The sequence below is a fragment of the Panthera leo genome, chromosome B1 (genome assembly GCF_018350215.1).
Source record: "Panthera leo isolate Ple1 chromosome B1, P.leo_Ple1_pat1.1, whole genome shotgun sequence".
NCBI classification, from domain to species: domain Eukaryota; kingdom Metazoa; phylum Chordata; class Mammalia; order Carnivora; family Felidae; genus Panthera; species Panthera leo.
In genome coordinates, this window is record NC_056682.1 from 30,525,940 (window position 1) to 30,544,138 (window position 18,199).

The 18,199-nt window shown below is 38.1% G+C and overlaps 1 long non-coding RNA gene across 16 annotated transcripts in view; it reads right to left on the reverse strand.

The window, feature by feature from the left end:
- Positions 1-18,199, reverse strand: part of LOC122217488 — a 233,581-nt gene that overhangs the window by 41,418 nt on the left and 173,964 nt on the right. For 14 of the 16 annotated variants that reach the window (XR_006201530.1, XR_006201542.1, XR_006201538.1 and 11 more), the window contains one exon: positions 14,717-15,170. The exons of the other annotated variants lie outside the window; for them this stretch is intronic. This is a non-coding gene — a long non-coding RNA (uncharacterized LOC122217488). Of the gene's footprint in view, positions 1-14,716; positions 15,171-18,199 lie in introns of those variants that run through there. 16 annotated transcript variants of the gene reach the window in all.

Genomic DNA, 18,199 nt, shown 5'->3' on the forward strand with positions numbered 1-18,199 from the left:
ATTTTTGCCATGTAGAATTATTCCACTCCTTTGTTGTCCCATTGTCTTCTGGCTTCTCCGTTTCTGTTAAGAAGTCAACTAAACATCTTACTGCTGCTTCCCTGATAATGTATCTTTATTTTCTGGCTGCTTTTATATTTCCCTTTTAGTCTTTGTTTCTCAGCTGTTTGACTATACTGTGTGGTTTTATCTGTATTAACTTGATATTCAGTGAGCTTCATAAATCTGTGATTTGATTTTTTAATCAGTGTTGGAAAAGCCGTGACTTATTTCTTCAAATTTTATTTCTGCACAACTTTCCCTCTTTTCTGTTAGAATTCCTAATACACATATATCTACACATAGAATTCCTACTACACAAGCTCTCTGATAGCATCCTGTATGTCTCTTATGCTTTGTTCTCTTGTTGTAGTTAAAGTCTTTTTTCATTGTGTACTTCAACTTACATTTTTCTATTATCCTATCTTCCAGTTTACTGATCCTTGCTTCTGCTAAGTCTAGTCCATTATTATACCCATCCAGTGTGTTCTTAATTTTGGATATTATGTTCTGAGTTCTACAGTGTATATTTAGTTCTTTTTTGGAGATCTTAAATGTCTTAACATATTTGTAATAGTATTTTTAAGATTTTGTCTCCCAATTCTGAAATCTGGGTCATTTGTGGGTCTGCTTCTACTTGCTAATTATTCTTTTGAGCACGTGTCATATTTTCCTGCTTCACATTTTCTTATTGTTGTTACTGTATGCCAAAAAATATGTATATAATAAAATTCTAAGTCCTAAAGATGATGTTCTTTTCCCTCAAAAAAAATACATTTTCTTTCTTTTCAGGAGTTGATCAGTTATGCCAATCAGAATTTTAGCTGAATCAGAACCAGACTGCAGTTTTCATTAATTTTAGTTTACTTTTGGTTTAAGAGAATGGCACCTATCTTGAAATTATTCCATACCCTTCCCTCAAGCAACACTTTGACTTCTAAACACTGTGAGAGCACAGGATTTTGCTCTGTCTTTCTAGCTCGGCCCCCACATTCTCTGATTCCCAATACTCAACAAAAATCCTCTAGGGGAAAACAGGCATGTGGTAAAAACTGGCTGTGTGTTTGAGACTTCTCTAGATTTCAATCTGCCATTTCCGTTTTGCACAGCTGTTAAAAGCTGTGCTGGTTTCTCTTCTGTCTCCAAGAATCTATCTACTTTGGCAAGCAAAATTTTCTGTTCATACCCAGATATGGTTGCTTCAATTTGTCCCTGTGGGAACGAGAACACTGGTGAATAGCTACCAATTTCTGCTCACCTAGAAAGAGCTTTTTCCTCTCTGGATTTAGTATTTTTGCCTAGTATGCATGTGAAGCCTTCCAAATTATCCAGTCTTGTCTAGATGTTTTCATGGGAGAAATGGTCCATCAGAAACTTTACATTCTAACTAGAAATGGAACTGCTTTCTTCCTTAATTTCGGGAGATTTCAGAAGGCATAGTTCACAACTGGCGGATAGTTCTACAGTAGATATTAAACTTCAGACATGACATGTTCTTGTCTACTAACATTGGAAAAAACACACTCAAGACTGATAAATATGGTTGTACTATCTCTGCCAATGTGCCCTTTTACACCTTGTGACATGTAACTACAATGGCTGAAAATAAATTGGCCTAGTGTAATCACTTCTAACAAAGGGTGAATTTTGTTATAAATCAAAGGTAGGTGTAGCACAGATCATCATGACATGTTGTAATGGCCTCATATGTCCTCATTTAAGTCTGCATGTACTTGGCTGGGGCAAGGATATTATTAATAATCACGATTAGTTTTTAATGGTATCAATTCTTTTTTCCCTCAAATATTACATTTGAATAATGAAACTTGAAAGTTTTTGTTTACTAATATTTTGTAAAACTCCATGTAAAATAATCCCTATGTTTGCTCCACTAATTCAACTTGTACTTTTCCATTAGTATGGCATTTCCAAAGACCGTACCACAGGATGCCTATTTCCATTGATAATTCGTAGGAAAGCATTCCTTAGATAAATGTGTCTGAGAAATACTACATAGTGAATCCCCTTTTTTATATTTTCAGTGAACATTAGTATATTAGGAGATCTGAAAAGTGTTTGCAGTATGAACTTAGTATTTTACACATTTTAAAGTAACATCTATTAATATACTTTGAATCTAGTGTTCTATGGAACATCCTTTGGAAAATGTTTTTCTAGGAGCACCTGGGTGGCTCAGTCAGTTAAGTGTCTGACTCTTGATTTCAGCTCAGGTCATGATCTCACATTTTGTGAGTTTGAGGCCCACATCTGGCTGACAGCTTGGGATTCTCTGTCTCCCTCTCTCTCTCTGCACCCCCCACACTTGCTCTCCATCTCTCTCTTGCAAAAACTAATAAATATTTTTTAAAATTTTAAAAAAGGTAAATGTTTTTTTTTTTTTTAAATGTAATGAAGTGGGGCGCCTGGGTGGCTCAGTCGGTTAAGTGTCTGACTTCAGCTCAGGTCATGATCTCACAGCTCATGTGTCTGAGTCCCCCGTCGGGCTCCATACTGACAGCTCGGAGTCTGGAGCCTGCTTAGGATTCTGTCTCCGTCTCTCTTTGCCCCTCTCCCACTCACACACACTCTCTCTCTCAAATATAAACTTAAAAATTTGTTTTTAATAACAAAAGAAAATAATGTAATGAAGTTAATAAAGATAAGTCTACAAATTCTTCAACTTAATTGAGGGATAGATAGTTCTATTGTTATATATAATACAGCTTAGACATCTCTGTGTCTTTTGCAGAAATTTGAGATGTAACTCCACAGAATTTGGACTGTAACTGCATTCTTTATAAGACTTCTTGAGCATTTTTAAAGTTGATTTTGAATGGCAATGTAGTCCTCTTTTAAAGAACATATCAGTCTGCATGCCCTTTTATACATCTGAAATATCTATAGATATTGGGTATTTCCTTAGGTTTTCTAATTCTATTGGCAAGACTTCTATGTCTGACAATATAATCTTAAATAGAAGCTGCTGCTTTAATTTCTGTGAAATTAGATGGACAAGTCTTGCTAGGGTTTATTTTTAGCTATTATAAATGTCAAAATTTATCCAGTCAAGAGAATCACTGGAGTGTTTCATTGTGGATTCCATACACAAGGATGATCCAATTCCCTGATGTCATCCGGGAAATTTCCAATTTTTAGAAACACAATACAACAATTATCACACCTGATGGTTGTTGATTCTGTTGGTGAAACTTGAATCTCTGAGCACTACTGGTGGTGTTGACGTTTCTTCTGCCTGGATGTCTTCCCTTGAACATTCCTCTTGGTTAATTCTTATTCCTCCTTGAGGTTTTGATTTAAATGTTTCTTTCTCAGGAAGAATTTGTATGACTTCTCTCCCCAAAGCAACTCCAAATAGAGAACTAAACTTGTTCTTTTTCACAGCAGCCTGTTTTTTAATAATTGTATTTTTATTTGGGTTTGGAAATATCTAATATCTGTCTCTCCCACTAGACCCTACAAGGGAGCATTATAAGGGCAGAGATTTTGTCTGTTTTTTCCCCCACTGGAGTGTAATCAATAACAGTTTTGACACATAGCAGTTACTTGATAAATATTTGTTAAATGAACATTTAACATTCTTTCATGTGATCATACATTTTAGTCCCTAGCGGAAACATGTTTGAACTGAAAGGCCTTCCCTAGAGTATTGCCCAGTTCTGTGCAATCATCCTTTGTTTCAAGATAAAATGAAAGCTATTGATTGACTGACTGATTGTGAATCACAACAAGCAAATTTGTTGTCATAAAATTTTCCACAAAGTAGTAGTTTTAAATACATAGATTGACTCTAATGTTAATGTGGTCACATTCAATTACACACTTAAAATATTTGAGAAACATTCGGACTTCTCTTATCCAATTTTCTTTCAACAGGATCCTTTCGGTGTCATTGAAAAGTGTGTTGGTTAACAAGGAAACAGTCATGGTGATATAGATACAATTTGCATCGCCTTCTGTGCCCATAATTAGATTGATTGTCATGGGGTGGTCTTCGTACATTTAGATAAAACTACGAGAGCCTTTACCCGTAGAAAAGGATAGTACAGATTTTCAGTCAGGCTCATGTGTTCATTTGCCTTCGAAGAATTCATAATTATGCTGGTGGCTATTCAGTATAGCATGGCTTCAGTGATAGCAGGTGCTAAAACTTGCCTCGAGTGCTATAAAAAAAAATAGCGCCAGTGAATCAGAAGAAATGCAACACTGCTAATTTGTTCTAGAAAGGTAATGGGGAAAAGGAGAAAAGAGAAGAGAAGAGAAGAGGAGAAGAGAGAAGGGAAGGGAAGGGAAGGGAAGGGAAGGGAAGGAAAGGAAAGGAAAGGAAAGGAAAGGAAAGGAAAGGAAAGGAAAGGAAAGGAAAGGAAAGGAAAACAGGAAAGAAAAGAGAACAAAGAAAAGAGAAAAGTAATGGCTGCTAGAGAAACACTTTCTCTAATGTTTTCCTCCTACTTCTTTCAGACATCCAAGGTTGAGAGTAGTTTTTTATTGGAGGCATTCTGGACAAAGCCACATCACATATGCCACTGAGGAAATGCCAAAAGTGGTGTTAGGATGTTGGAAGAGAGATTCTCTATCTTTTCTTCCTTCCTCCTTCTCTTAGTGGAACATACTGGATGGAAATGCTCAGTGCTGGAAAAATTCAGCCCAAAGATAAGGGATTTGTTCTTATTTGGCGAAAAAGGACTATCATGAGAGGGAAAAAAAAGTATTATATTTGTCATTGCCAGCAGAAAGAAGATGGTGCTAAGTAATGGTGGAAGAAGATTCTGAGCCGTCCCTCTTCTTTTTTTTTTTTACTTCTTCCTGCTATCTGCATCTCATAAACACAGTTTATATAGGGGAAACTATTGAATACTCCATAAACCTCAAAATTACCTTTAAGATAAAATATCCTCATCAATTATTATTGTTATTATTATTATTGTTAATACTTTTGTAGTGCACTATTTATAAAGCTAAGATAAAATGCAAGACAAACTTTTTTCTTTATGGCTTGGTTTCACCAGGCTTGAATTGACATAAATTGATTCATCTGAGATCAATTTAAAGGGCCAGACCTCTATAATGAATAATTAGTTAATCGTGCAATTTTTACAGCTGGAAGTTATATAATCAAATGTGTTCATTTTATGGATGAGGATTAAGTCCTTGGCTCTACTCTGAGAAGAGCAATAAAAGTTCTTGGCTGCTTTGACAGACAACTCAAATGACCTTTCATTACCTCCTGCATTAGATGCAAGCCTGGATAGAAATTTCATAAAGCCAAAAGTATTTCTGAAGTGACTTCTTGGACATTGCATTGGCATGCTTATTTCAGAAGCTGCAGTTCCTACTTCCTGAGTTGGCATTTTCTATGGATTATTTTATCTGATATTTGCATTTGAGTGATATTGCACCATCAAAGGTGGATAGTGTTTAAAATGCATTTAGAGCATCCTTGTAAATAACATACGGATGTTATTTATAGTACTTACTTTGTAGTCCCTTCAAATACTAAGATGATTCTTTTTTTTTTTAATTTTTTTTAACGTTTTATTTATTTTTGAGACAGAGAGAGACAGAGCATGAACGGGGGAGGGGCAGAGAGAGAGGGAGACACAGAATCGGAAGCAGGCTCCAGGCTCTGAGCCATCAGCCCAGAGCCCGACGCGGGGCTCAAACTCACGGACCGCGAGACCGTGACCTGAGCCGAAGTCGGACGTTTAACTGACTGAGCCACCCAGGCGCCCCAAGATGATTCTTATTTGTATCCTTATTTTGGCTATTTTCTTTGGACGGTTCTCTTTAAAAAACACAGAAGGTGAAATAGTAAAAAGAATATTCAGTAGAAAAGATGGAAGTTCATCAACATTTATTTAACACACATATTCTGTAAAACACTTCAGTGCATGCTTTTACATGCATTAAATTATCTTGTTTAGTTCTTTCAACAACTCTGTGATGTAGGTAATATTCCATTTTATAGATGAAATAAACAAAGACTACATGATGAATAATGAACAAAACTAGATGATAAGGTAATGTGTAGTGACCACATTGTCAGTAAAATACAAAACAAACTTTTTCAGATCTGTCTGATTTCAGTGCTCCTTTTATTATATCATCTTTGAAGTCTGAACTATACTGAGTAAAAATAACGTGAAAATAGGACATGTAAAAAAAAGACGTAAAAAGCAGCATCCTGAGTAGGGTCTGCGGGAGAATCAAGATGGAACTTAGAACCAAAGAGTAGGACCAAAAGTCTGGATGATATGTATGCTTTCCCTATTTATATGCTCAGAAAGTTCTCCATCCAGTTAGAGAAATAATTCTGTTTTTAACTGTGTGTGTGTGTGTGTGTGTGTGTGTATGAGTGTAGCTAGACTTTGAGAGTTAATGTCAACATCTAAGAACCAGCTCACTAATTAAACCTATTAACTACTGATGAGCCCAGTTACAGCTCTGGGAGAGAAGCTGATCCTTTGTTAACGAGTCCTCAAATAAAATCTGTTTCCTCAGTGGCTGAATATAACATAACCTTATAGCATCACAAAAAATGTACAATGGGCTATTTTCTTCTACCCAGGAAAACTACAATGCATCGAATGCATTGATTCCTGGATGGTTATTTAGAATCATAAACATATAATTAAAATCTAGTGGGCATATTTTGTTAGGATTACACTGGTTAACTATACTATTAGAATTACGCCTATTGTGCTCTATTTAGAAAGAACATAAAATCTTCTGCTTCTGGCTAACTGAAGTGAAAGGAACTAGGTTTATCATCCTATCTGAAACAACTAAAAATTTGGACACATATTTGAAACAATAGTTTTCAGACATTGGCATCAGGCAACACAGGACAATAATCCATGAAAGAAGGGAAATGAAGAAGATACCTCAGTTTACTGCCTGGATAGAGTTTCCAGGCTGTGGTGCAGGAGGAGAACCCAGGTGGAGCCAGTCTGGCAGGGTTAAGACAGTTAGGGATCCAGAGAGGCTAAACCAGTGAGTAGTCACAGAACCAAATATCACAGAGAGGTGCACAGAAGCCAAGTTCTGGAGATGTGCAGATGATCTCCCTCAGATCTTCTGCTGAACATTGCCCAGTGCATGTGTGTAAGGAAACTACCAAAGGGGAAGAAAGAAACACCTGAAAGGAGAAGAGGGAAAAATCTCTGGAACTTATTCAGGACCAGGAATAGTTTGTGTTCTCACTAGAAAAAAAAAAAGGAATAGCGGTGAATGCATGAAGCATTAAGTAAAACACTCAGAAGGGTAATATCTCAGTGGTGGAGTAGAGTTAGCCCTAGACTATAGGCTTCTCTGGTTCCACCTTCCAAACATTAAAAGCAAGCCTCAAAGAATCAACTACTTTCAAATAACAACATTCAAATAAAGCTCAAAAAATATTTATAGAAACATAATCCAGCACAGTGTAAAATTCACAATGTCTGGCATCCAATCAAAAATTAGAGGCATACAAAAAGCAGAACAAAATGACCCATAATGCGGAAGAATATCAATAGAAACAGATTCTATTACATAAATGATAGAATTAGTTGAGAACATTAAAACAGTTCTATATCTTCAAGAAAGTAGTGGAATCCTGGAATAGGTTAAGTAGATACCTGGAGAAATGTTTAAAAGACCTAAATAAAACTTCTATAAAGGAAAAATACAATATCTAGGATAAAATAGGTTCTGTTGATAGAATTAATAGCAGACACTACACTGCAGAAGAAAAGATTAATGGGTAAGAAGACATGGTAATAAAAACTATTGAGATGATAGAAAAAAGACTGAAAAAAATAAACAGAGCTTCAATGAGCTGTGTAACAATTTCTAGCAGCCTAATATGTGTGTTATTCTGACTGAGTTTTCATTGAATTAATTAAATTTTCCACTGCTGAGAAGAATGTTGATGCTAGATATAAATTAAGTTACACAAAAATAAATAATATGTTATCCCTTGGGGGAAAAATTGTAGGCAGTTATCCAGGGCTGATATGCTTATTCCTTAGTGACAAGAACTCTGCCTCTTTTTATCTTGTATCTCTACCATACTTAGCTCCCATCCCTAAGATCTCCTCAAGGTCCCAGATACCTGCTGGAACTTTAACAATTATACCCACATTCTGGCGATCAAGAAAGAGGGCACTTCTTGGAAACGGCACAAGCTTCTGTTTGTATCCAACTGGTAAGAACCTAACCAAATGTCTTTAGCTACAAGGGATGCTGGGAAACAAATTTTTATTTTGGTTGGATATATATGAATTTTCTATATATACTGTATATATATTACTATATATAGTGTATACACTATATATATACACTATAATATATGTATTACATATATACACTATATATATAACATATATAATATATATATAATATATATAGTATATATAGTGTGTATATATATATTATATATATATATATAATATATATATATTACTATGGTTCAATATATAATATATATATATTACTATGGTACAATAGACATTGGAGGAACAGTCCACTCTCTCTCCCACACAGAGGAATGGAAGTTTTTGTAGAAAGAAAAATATCAGACAAAAATTAGCATATATAAGTTTTGAGATGGGTAATGGACAATAAGGCTAAGAGGGGGACTTCTTTTCATCCTTGAAAGAAAACCACCCTCTCTCCAAAGGATGCAACCCAAAGTCCCATTCATTGACTATTTTAAGGTCAAGGCCCAAGATCCTTGGTTTGTGCACAGTCCTTTCCTTGAGATTTGAATGTGACTTTGTGTTTTCATGATTTATGAACTAACTGGATAAATATATGTCTCATATGCATATGCCCAATATACAGCAAAGTATCAGGAACAGGGTGGGTGACCTCCAGAAAAACTCCCATTCTAAAAATGGATGAATAGAAGAGGCACAGCCATCACTGCTCAATGGCTGGACAAGTGTTGCTGGACAGGGCTGGGGAAAGCATCCTACTCTCTGTGGTACACAAGATTCCTTGATTAGATCCCGATTCTACTTCTTGCCAGGCATTTTCTCTTTGGTGTCTGCCTTCCCTCTCTGGAAAGTTTTCCCTTGTCCTCTACACCCACATCTGAAGTGACCATAGGGTGTACGTCTTTCTGGGGAGATTCCAACTCTCAACCTGATTTGTGTTGGTAAAATTTGAAATCTGTTATCCCAGCCCAGGTCTGCCTATTTTCTGACACTTTTTTTCATTTTATGAGCATAAAAGTTATCCACGTTTATCAATTTTAAGCTACTGTTATTTAAGGCTTTTCAGTTCTAAACAGTCAAACTAAATACTTACTGAATTAATAGTATTTTTTGTTTAAAAGTGTGTTTTGGCTCATATTAATAGATATTCTGGGGCTCGTGGCTGGCTCAGTCGAAGGGTCTGACTCCTGATTTTGGCTCAGGTCATGATCTCATGGTTCGTGGGACTGAGCCCTACACTGAGCTCTGTAATGACAGCACAGAGACTGCTTGGGATTCACTCTCTCCCTCTCTCTCTGCCCCTCCCCAGCTCATGCTCTCTCTCAAAAGAAATAAATAAACAAGCATTAAAAAATAGATATTCTAACTTTTGATATTGCCTTGCAGTTTTTACAGTTTTTCTGATATAACTTGTTCCATTTTTAAATTCTTTAAAAAATTTTTTTTAATGTTTAGTTTTGAGAGAGAGAGAAAGAGAGAGAGGGGGGAGAGAGAGAGAGAGAGAGAGAGAGAGTGTGTGTGTGTGTGTGTGTGTGTGTGTGTGTGTTAGCGGGGGAGGGGCAGAGAGAGGGAGACACAGAATCCAAAGCAGGCTCCAGGGTCCGAGCTATCAGCAAAGAACTCGACGCAGGGCTCAAACTCATGAACCACAAGATCATGACCTGAGCTGAAGTTGGACGCTCAACCAACTGAGCCATCCAGGCGCCCCTCCATTTTTAAATTCTTAATGTGTAAGTATGACTTTTGTAAATAGCACATAGCTGGATTTTAAAAAATCCATTATGCTAATCTGTCTTTTAACTGATAAATTTAGATGTTCACATTTATTTCAGTAACTGTGGCATTTGGATTTTTTTTAACATCATACCCAGTGTATTCTATTTACTCTGATTTTTCTGTATATTAACCCCCTCTTTTTCTATCTCCCATTGCCAATCTGGATAGGGCTAGTTGATCGAGGTAAAATCTGTGTCTGTCACTTTAATCAAAGGTCTAGCCCATGCCCCTAGGGTGCAAAGTAAAATGTCTTCTCCCTCTTGTACTTGAGACATCCATTGGCAATTCTCCTTATAGGACAATTGAGCGACCTACTTTAGCTCAAGTCATGATCTCACGGTTCGTGAGTTCAAGTCCCACATTTGGCTCACTGCTGTCGGCGCAGAGCCTGCTTCATTCAGCTCCTCTGTCTCCCTCTCTCTCTGCCCCTTCCCTGCTTGTGCTCTCTCGAAAATAAAAAATAAAAGAAAAACATTTAAAGAAATTCTCCTTTGCATAGGGCCCTCCTCACATCCCGCTAGTCCACCATTTACTCCATCTCTTGCTGCTGTAGCCAGCTGCGCACAGGGGCAATGTGATAGCACCTTACCTCGTCTGCGCTGCATGGCTCTCGTTCCCCACCCTGGCACTTCCATGACACCAGCCATGAGCCCACAGGCACAATCTGGGAGGAAGCGTGCCTGGGGCAGCATTTAGCCAACAGGGGATGCCAGCACATTATAAATGCTTACTTTTGTCCTTCAAGGGAAAATTATGGGCACATTCCACATGGCTCTCCATAAGGGTCCAGTGGAAGTGAGCTCCAGTTGCCCACAGCAAGAAAGCATCTCATAACATTCTTTCTTTCCCTTATTCTCCTAAATCTCTTGTTTCTGTTTCATGAAATCACTTCTCAAAAAACAAAAACAAAAACAAAAACAAAAAACAAAAAACAAAAACCTACCTGCTCATAAGTCCTGGTTTGAGGCTCTGCTCTGTTTTCATGGGGATCCCACACTAAGACAACATTTCTTTTTTTTTAAATGTTTATTTATTTTTGAGACAGAGAGAGACAGAGCATGAACGGGGGAGGGTCAGAGAGAGAGAGAGACACAGATTCCGAAACAGGCTCCAGGCTCTGAGCTGTCAGCACAGAGCCTGACGTGGGGCTCGAACTCACAGACCGTGAGATCATGACCTGAGCCAAAGTCGGAAGCTCGACCGACTGAGCCACCCAGATGCGCCGACATTTCTTTTTTGAAATAATGTTTAAAACTTTATCTTTCCTACTGACTTTGTCTAGGCATACCATGTTTTAACAGTAGAGTTCTGTAACTCTCAAAATCAAATATAATACTCCAGACTTTCATCTCACCAAGAACACACAAAAGGATGGGACTATTGTTTCTGGTAGTTTGGACAAAATTCTGCTACTTTGTCATCCATTAAAGTTTACCTTGGTCAACATTCCCAAATATTTCTCACATATTCTGCCACAAATTAAAATCTAATTGATCCTTCACCTTTTCCATTACTTTTTATGAAATAAACCTTTTATTTTAGAATAGTATAGACTTACAGAAAAATTGCAATGACAGTACTAAGAGTTCTCATATTAGTACAGTACACTTGTCACAACTAATGGATTAATATTGGCACACTGTTATTAACTAAGCAGTTATTAACTAAAGTTTGTGCTTCATTCAAATTTCCTTCATTTTTCCCAAAGGTCCTTTTTCTGTTGCAGGATCCCATCCAAGATACTACATCACATTTAATTATCGTCTCTCTCCTTAGACTCCTCCTGGCTCTGACAGTTTCTCAGATCTTCCTTGTTTCTGATGCTCTTAAAAGTGTTGAAGAGTTCTGATTAGGTGTTTTGTAGAATGCCCCTCCATAAGGATTTGTCAGATGGTCTTGTGATTAGCCTGGGGTTATGTGTTCTGTGGACAAAGACCATCGAGGTAAACTGCCATCCGCATCACACGTATCAAGAATACATACGTACTGGGGCGCCTGGGTGGCTCAGTGGGTAAGGCTCTTCTTGATATCGGCTCAGGTCATGATCTCATGGTGGCGAGATAGAGCCCCACATTGGACTCCATGGTGAGTGTAGAGTCTGCTTGGGATTCTCTCTCTCTTCCTCTGTCCCTCCCGTTCTCTCTCTCTCTCTCTCAAAATAAATAAAGGAATGAATGACTAAATAAACAAACAAACAAACAAACAAGAATACATACTATCAACATGACATATCACTATTGACTTATCACTTGGTTACCTGGCTGATCAGATTTCTCCTACACAGTTACCTTCTATTTCTTCCTTTTCATACTATACTCTTGAATGAAGCACTGTGCACAGCCTATACTTTAAGGAGTGAAGAGTTATACTTTACCATGAGGGTAGAGTATCTAAATATTTGGAATTCTATACAGGAGATCTCTCTTCCCTCAGAGTGATTTATTCAATCATTTATTTATATAAATGTGGACTTGTGTATATTTATTTTATAAATATTTTATATTTGTACTATTTTATATTTGAGTTTATATAGTACTATTTTATATTTGGGTTATAATCCAATACTATTTATTTATCATGTTGCTCATATTGGTCCAGCTTTGCCATTGTGAGCTTTCTCTGTTAGCTCCAGTGTCCCTTTGACATATCCCCATCATTGCAGGATTTTTAAAAAAACATTGTTTAATTTTCTCATACTATAACCAACTGCTTTTTAATATCAAACGCACGGTTTTGCGTTCATTTTCATTCCCATTAACTTCTGTTCCCTTGGCATTTGTCCACAACTCTAATATGCTGAAATAATCTTCCTTTTTCTTCTTTCAATTTTTACCTTAATTATCTCTCCACATTTTGGTTCATCACAAAACTTGATATCTTCTCTGTGTTCACTCAAATACTCTACACAAGACAAAATTAAGGCCAGAGTCCTGTAGCCTCCTACTAAAGATCTCTCTCTCTCTCTCTCTCCCTCTCCCTCTATCTTTGTGTATGTATACACACACACACAACACACACACACACACACACACACACACACACACACATCCTCCTCCCCCGATCCCCAGCCTGACCCCAAAGCCTTAATTAGAACTCTTTTGGTGCCTTGTTCATTCAGATGAAAATGGACTTTATAATATTATCTTCCAGCTCACATTTCATCCTCTTATCCACAAGAACAAATAAAAGAACAGGAAGTCTAACAGGAGAGTTTCATGTGAAGAATAATAATTACGAGGCGGTTCACTGTTCAGAAGTGAAAGGAGAATGGAGTTCAACAGGAGGAGAGGCTCTGGAATTTTATCTTTCCTAGGAAGGAAACAGTTATCAAGTTTGCAGGACAAAAAGTGAGGAATGAAAGATGAATTAGTGTTACCTCTAATTCTCCACAGACACTGCATAACCTCGAACCAGAAGAGAAATGGCACATAAACATTTCAAGGGCACATTAGTTTCCATGAAGGTAAGAGGGAGAGAAGACAAGAGTCACGCTGGGAAGCTGCACGTAGCAGGAAAACCAACGACAGCGGAGACAAGAGTGTACTGCAAGCCCTTAGCATCAAAGAAACCTCCAGTGACTTCAGTTTCAACTTCCACTTGTTGCCAGCTTCCTGATGCTTCTCAACCAACCATTTCATGAAGAGAAAACAGCACTTCTTGAAAGGGAACTCATACTCCTGGCTTAGACAGTCCAGTGAAAACACTATCAAGAAAAAAGATTGCAGGGACTTCTGAGATTTTGGAAATGCCTCTCACGGTGAAGCCAGCAAATTGAGTTCACGACGTGAGGCTTCCCCACAATAATTTCCCAGAATTCATGTTCAAGCCTGATCCCTCTTCAAGGGCATTCATTCAACATGCTCAGGGGATAATAGCTACCATCCATGGAACCCCGACTATGTAGCAGCTCTTACGTTTTCCTCAATTTTCATAACAACTCTACTGAAGACATGTGAGTCTTTCCGTTTCCAGATTTGGAACCGAGCGTCAGAAATCTGAGTAGCCTATGCATGATGTCAAGTGAACAGCACTCAGATCCTTCTGGAAGCAAAGTCCCTGTTTGGATCCACTACTGCATGGTTTTGCCACAACCCACCAACTCTCTGGTGCCCTCAAAGATATTGAACAACTGTTCACATAGGATAGGAGACTTTATGTCAGAAACTGAGGTGTTTACCTGTCTGAATCCGGGGGACTATACACATGAGATATTGAGCCTTATAACTCAGTGTTTGGCTTCAGATACAGTAGGTTTGGATAAAGTGGCTTTTTCCTCTTGCTGCTGTATGTGAGCTTGACTCCATCATCCTTGCTTACGCTGTCAGAACTTTTGGAGACATTGCTGTATAAATAGGTTATTGAGAATCATAATCTTTTACCTGACTCCTCAAAAGAATATTTGGAGCTAGGATTTTGATCAAAAGAAATGACTTAAGAGGAGACTGATACCAACTCATAGAAGTGGAGACTTAAAATTAACTTTTTTGCCAACAGCAAAGAACATTTATTTAATCTTGCAGTAGGCCAGAAAACCTCAAGTTCATTCTCAGGGCAGCATTATTCTTCCTTTTTGCCCCTGCCTCCTTCATAAGCTATACTTATATCCTCAAAGGTCTAGGTGATATTTCAATCTTTCATCGATAACCAGCTAATTTATAGTTATTGAAAGAAGTTAACAGCCAGCATATCACATCAGATTTTATTCCCTCTAAATTGGCTCAGGGGAGATTTTGTGTGTTCCTGTCCCCTGCACCTGCCAGAGAATACTCACTGACCAGGAATACTTTGAGGTCCTGGCTGATTAATATTCTGGAAGAAAACTTGAGAAGGCTGTTGTTCCTGAAAATTTTTCATTAGCACATTCTTCTTAGAAGATAGCATTCTTCAGTCTGCAGTCTGATTCTTCTCCGGTCTCAGCAGTCTCCTGGCATGAGGCCACTGTAAACTGGAACGTCTTTTGTTTTCTCAGCCTCAGTTAAAGTTGACAGGTTTAATTGTTATTGCTTCACTAAGCGCACGACCATATTCATTGCCATTTGATGCAAGATGTGCATCTTGCCACTCAGGAAAATTCTTTTAATCTGGGCTAGATTGTTGGCTTAGTGATCTTCAGTCCTAAGGGATGACATCACAGCTCACCTTGGAAAGCAAGAATATCAAAGTTTGCAAAGGAGACACTAAGGAATCTTAGAAATCCCATGGAACAAACTAAACTGGACTCTCAAAGTGTGAGAACAGGTGGCATCAGTCTCTGGAACTATTTCAGTTACACATATGTCCCAGAGTCCAGATATCATTTAAAAATATTATAAGAGAGGCACACCTGGGTGGCTCAGCCAGTTAAGTGACCGGCTCTTCATTTGGGCTCAGGCCATGATATCACAGTTCGTGCATTCAAACCCCGCATCGGGCTCTGAGCTGACAGCACAAAGACTGCTTAAGGTTCTCTCTCTCCCCTTCTCTCTCTGCCCCTCCCCCACTCACTCCCTGTCTCTCTCTCTCTCTCTCTCTCTCTCTCTCTCTCAGAATACATAAATAAGCTTAATACACACACACACACACACACACACACACACACATATATATAGTAAGAGAAAAAAAGGATATAGTCATTGAAGCCCCGAGACCAAATGATGCCTGCCTGATTTGTGACATCGACCCACTTGGGAATTCCTTACCTAGTCCCTAGGAAGATATAATCACTTCTTTCTGTGTGTGGGGGTTTGAGTAATTGGTTTTGTAAAGGCAATAACAGAGGAGGTCCCCTTGTGACCTCATATCTTCTGGAGAAAAGCCAACTGGAGGCAGTGCTAGCAATGCAAGTGATTACCAACACCTTTTCTGGATCAGTGTGCATGGTGTAGGTTTGGATCCTGCCCCTGTCATCATCACATTGCAAGGCAGAAGCTCAGCTATTGTCATTTTTGTGTCATGTCCTGGCAATTAGATTCAGTGACGCGTTGTTCGAACTCAAAGCATTCAAACCCACTTCTAGAATCAGACAATTCCGATCTTGGTTTATTTATCTTCTTTTATCTTTTGTGATTCATAGTAGTCCCCCTTTTAAACTTTGCTCCATTGTCCATAACTCTAGGAAGCAAATCTCCCCTCTTTGTTAAGGCCTCTTTCCAAACTATCTTCTGCTCATTGTTGCCCAAAATTACACTCTGTGATAACTAGCTATTGGGAAGAAATTTAGGATTTCTGCGGCCATTTGGAAAAGAACTGGGATTCTTGTCCTATGGTGAGGGGCATGGCCAGGGGCATGTGGGGCTTCTAAAGTGAGGCCCAGGGCAGGGGCTTCTTGTCCAGATTGTAGAAAGGAAGGTTGTATCTCATCCACAGCTTAGAGAAAACACTAGCCTGCTGCTGAATTCCTCATTAACTGTGATGTATTTAACCAAGATTTATATAAAACTATTCTGGTGTCTCTTCCACAATCACTGGATATGTTTGCATTCTGAATTGGGTAATTACTAGGAACATATATATCTCTGTCTGCTTTGGTGAGCTTACAAGTAGGAAGGAAGGTTTGAGTTCTGTTAATCTGTGGGTCTGGGCTCCTGCAGTTGCACTGGGTATGAAATCATATGTTTGGTAAGGGCCATGTGGAAGTCTGACCCCCAGTGGCTATTATCAACTGATGCATGTCTTCAGAAAGTGGATGTGGCAAGGGTACAAAGCAAACAATAGAATCGCATCTTGAAGTTGTACAGCCATATATGTCATTGCTTGGTTTTCTGGAACACTTTTCATTAGGAAAAACAGACATTTCACAGATAGAAGAAGTGTCAATAAACACATTGAGTCAGTTTCCAGAAACACACAAATAGAGTGTTCATACAGAGAAATCCGTTTGGGAATAATTTCCAGTTTTATAGCTACAACATATCTACAAGTTGTCACTTTGGCTTTGTTATCTCCAAAAATACGGTCTCAAATTTTTCATATAATTTTTCAAATGGTAGCCTCATTTTGATGTTATTCTCCATTTTTTTTTAAGTTTTTATTGTGAATGGACTATAGATTCACAGAAAGTTGCCAAAATATCAGAGGCACCATGTACTTTTCATCCAATTTCTCCCAATGGTGATGTCTTACATTAACTATAGTACAATATCAAAGCTAGGAAAATAACATTGTTGTAATTCACATACCTTATTCAGATCTCACCAGGTTTACCTGTACGTGTGTGTGTGTGTGTGTGTGTGTGTGTGTGTGTAGTTCTATGCATTTCAATCACATGTGTACATTCATGTAGCCACCACCACAATCATGATAGAGAACTGTTCCATCACTAAAAAAGATCTCCCTTGCACTACTCTTTTATAATCATATCCACCCTCCCCCACTCCGCTCCTGTCTAATGCCTGGCAATCACTGATCTATTCTCGATCTCTGTAATTTTATCATTTTGAGAATATTATATAAATGGAATCACACAGTAAGTGACCTTTTGAGATTGGCTTTTTTCCCTCAGCACAATTCCCTTGAGATCTATACATGCTGTAGTGTGTGTTAACAGTTCATTCCCTTTTATTGCTGAGTAGTATTCCATGCTATGAATATGCCACAGTTTGTTTACCTGTTGTTACATGGAGAGACATCTGGGTTGTTTGCAGTTTTTCACTGTTACTGATAAAGCTGCTATAAACATTCATGAATAAGCCATTGTGTGGATATCGTTTTCATTTCTCTGAGACAAATACCCAGGAGTGTGATTGCTGAATCATGTTGTTCATGTCTGTTTCATTTTCGAGAAACTCAAACTACTTTCCAGAGTGGCTGTACAATTTCACATTCCCACCAGGAATGTATGAGAGACCCACTTTCTCTGAACCCTTGCCAGCATTGGGTATTGTCACTATTTTCCATTTTAGCTACTCCAATAGGGGTATAGTCGTCCCTACTTTTCAATGACATGAAGTATCATTTGGTTCTTGCCGTTAAAACAGCTGCACCAAAAGAAAAACATGGTTAACTCTATGAATAATCACACGGTTTTGTGGTTTATGTCCTTATTTCCATGTGATTCAACAACTTCGCTAAAACCTATGAAGATAAAAGTCCAAGGATGATGTGAACGCTCAAAACACAGCAAATTTTGACTGGGCTGGTTGGGTTCCTTATTAAAATCATTTTTCTCTGGCAAAGTAAGAAAATTTCCC